This window comes from Pinus tabuliformis, chromosome 5_1 (assembly GCF_031772625.1).
Source record: "Pinus tabuliformis cultivar Carrire ecotype Pingquan chromosome 5_1, CPIR1, whole genome shotgun sequence".
Taxonomy (NCBI): domain Eukaryota; kingdom Viridiplantae; phylum Streptophyta; class Pinopsida; order Pinales; family Pinaceae; genus Pinus; species Pinus tabuliformis.
Genome location: NC_142305.1, coordinates 191,955,740 through 191,958,785, shown reverse-complemented (window position 1 = coordinate 191,958,785; position 3,046 = coordinate 191,955,740).

Sequence of the window (3,046 nt, the reverse complement as noted above, 5' to 3'; positions counted from 1 at the left end):
CAGTCACAGAAACAAGAACCCGACAGCTACGAAATTGATCAATTTCAGAGTATCTCATCAAGTGGAAGAACTTTCCCGCTGGATATTCCACATGGGAGGACAGGAATTTTATACAGAAGCATCAAGAACTACTCAAGCATTGAGGACAACGCTTTTCGAAGGAGAGGGGCATGTTAGGCCCCTATACTACTAAAGTAACCCCTTATTGTTATTAGTATAACCCACTTATTATATTGATGTACCCATGTAGTGCCCATATTGTTACTATTGTTCCCCATAGAAGCCCACTATTGTTATTATTGTGCCCTTACATTATTATTGTTATGTCGGCTCTAATTATGTTATGGCCCCTTAGACTCCTATATATAGAAAGGAGGTCTTTTCATTTGTATCATCCAAGAATTGTTCATTTATGTAATGTAAAGGAGGTTGCCCCCTCGAAGAGGCTCAATTCTAAGGCGTTGATCTATCTTTTGTATCTTTTCTTGAGCTGGTTTCATAACAATGACGATGAAGATGAGAAACATCCAGGTACAAAGAGGAGTCATTGTCCAGCAAATGAAGCAGCGGTGGAGTTGCTACAATCATTCTCCAAGTGGGAGATTGTTGGGTGTGGAGCATGATTATTTAGAGGTCTTTGTTTCAGTCGGATGTATACCCCAAGAAGTTTGTACACCCCTCCATCTGGGGGGGTGTGGGAGGGACTTGTCCCCCCCGCGGGAGTTCGGGGGGCCCTATCCCCCCTGGCTGCGGGATCTGGGGGCTTTTTCTGTCCCCCGGTGGGGGTTTCGAGGGCATCAGCCCTGAAGCTAAAATAGATGTAAAATTTCCTTCTAAAAGTATAGTAATTTCTAGTCAATATAGGTCGTTCATTAGGCGGATGATCTAACAATAGAACTTATGTTTAGTTTAGGGTTTATTTCCCTATATGGCAACCCCTCTCTTTGTATGAGGTCATTTTATTGAGGCTAAATAATAGATGTGCATTCTCCGAGTGACAAACAGAGAGGTGAGACTATGAGAGAAAATAGAGGATATTACAGTGGATCTGTTGTAGGTTGTGTCTCTTCATTTTGCTGGATAATAGAAAGGAAGGGCTGGTTGTTCGGGGTGGACGTAGCCCAAACTAGGTGAACCACGTATATTTGTGTCTCTCTGGTTTTATGCGTTTTCTGTGTTTATATTTTTACAATACTCTATGTGTTCCATTTCTCTGTAATATATAATTTTTTAAACTCTGTAAAAACTCATGCCGAAGTTCAAAGTCTTATAGATGTCGAGCTTATCAGAAATAACATATAAACAATGGCAATTTGTGGTCGGCACAGAGCAACAAGGACCTTCAGTCAAGCGAGCAGACCGTTGGCCCATGGTAACCGCGCGCTGGCACAAAATTGACAAACAGGAGATCAAATATTGAAACAGAGGTAGTTTCTGATACACGATTAGTGCGAAGCGCTAATCGTGTATCATAGGGCGTCCCCCTCAGTGAAGGAAAGCCCCCAAGTGCTCGGTCACAAGGAAAGCATAAAACTGTACGGAAATCACCAATTCCGTCAGAAGGCAGGTCCCGCGCTAAAACTAGTAGGATATCGGAAGGACTATAAGCAGTAAGTGGGTTCAACCGAGTCCCGATGCCATACACTAAGTGACACGCGTCCAATGGATGAGAGAGAAAACTGCTCACATCGAACGGCTAAAGGTCATGCTACTTACCCGCACGATATGAACGGAGACCGTAGGATCTGGAGGCTCTAGATCAATGGCAGAGAAATGATCCGATGGATGACCGGATTCGACGGGGAAATAGGCTGAGTCACATGAGATTTGAGGTCTGGTATGACCGATGAGTTGGTAGACTAATTATTTTTGTGGTCAATCTTGGAGCAATGGAAATAACAACCGTTCAAAGAGAATTGACACTCAGGTCGCAAGGAAACAAGTGGCCACCTCCATATGAAGCGTTGCACAGTGATGATGACGTAGAGCAGGGTAATTCAAGCGGAAAGAGGCAGGAGATCCAGGGAATCGGGAAGTGGAAACAAACAGTCAGGGAGCGGATTGGCTTTAAGCCACGAACAGACGAGAGAAGCAGGCAAAAGAGAAACAGAAAGCCGAGAGGTGAGGGAGAAGACAATTGTAGAGAACAAAGAAGCCAAGTGACCTGCAAAGCAAAGGCAGCATCAAGTAGACAAAGATAGAGAGAGTCCGACAGTCTGTGAACTCTAGAGAAGGCTTGAGAGGTTCAAGCAACTCTTTTGTGTATACCTATCAGGTATTGAGTACCAGATTGGACTCATAGCACCGAGACCACTTGAGGTCAAGATTCAGTAAGGGGAGTCTGTGTACTCTAGAGACTTGGGGGATCCAAGTAGAATCCTACTAATCATCATATGTTAAGTGAGACTCAAATTGAGATCATTGTTGTAAAACCTTTGCTTTTAAGACACTATAGAAAGGCCACCACTGAAGACTAGACTGGGAGACGTAGCCCAGGAGGATTGGGTGAACTCCTTATTAAGATTCTTGTGTTTTATGTGTTTTCTTACTTTTTCAGTGTCTGTGTATTTCACAATCTTATCGATCCGTTGCATAAAATAACATAGACACACTCCAACACTTGAGTCTGTAATACCTTCATTAATTCTCTGAGGTCATTATCGGGTGATTTCAGATCAAGTGGTATCAAAGCTCCTAGGTTATTAAGGTTAGACAAGCTTGTGCTAGATTTTGTTGTTGAATGCTAACTAGATCAAAGCTTAAATTAGGAGAAGGAGAGTTTTTTGAAACTAACCTGGAAATTGGAAGAGTCTATTCCAAGAATAAAATGTAAGAAGAAAATCCCTTGGAATCAGATTCCCAGTTCATGGATAGTTTTATGGCCCTGAAGTCAACGGTGGAAGAAATGTATAGGGACTTTAGGAAACATAAAGATGAAGATTCATCAAGCTCAAAAAAGACAAAGGAGTAGAAGAATCTCTCCTCCATGACAACTCTAAAGGTAAATGGAAAGAAGAAAGATTTCTCACACCTCCTAATAGCCCTG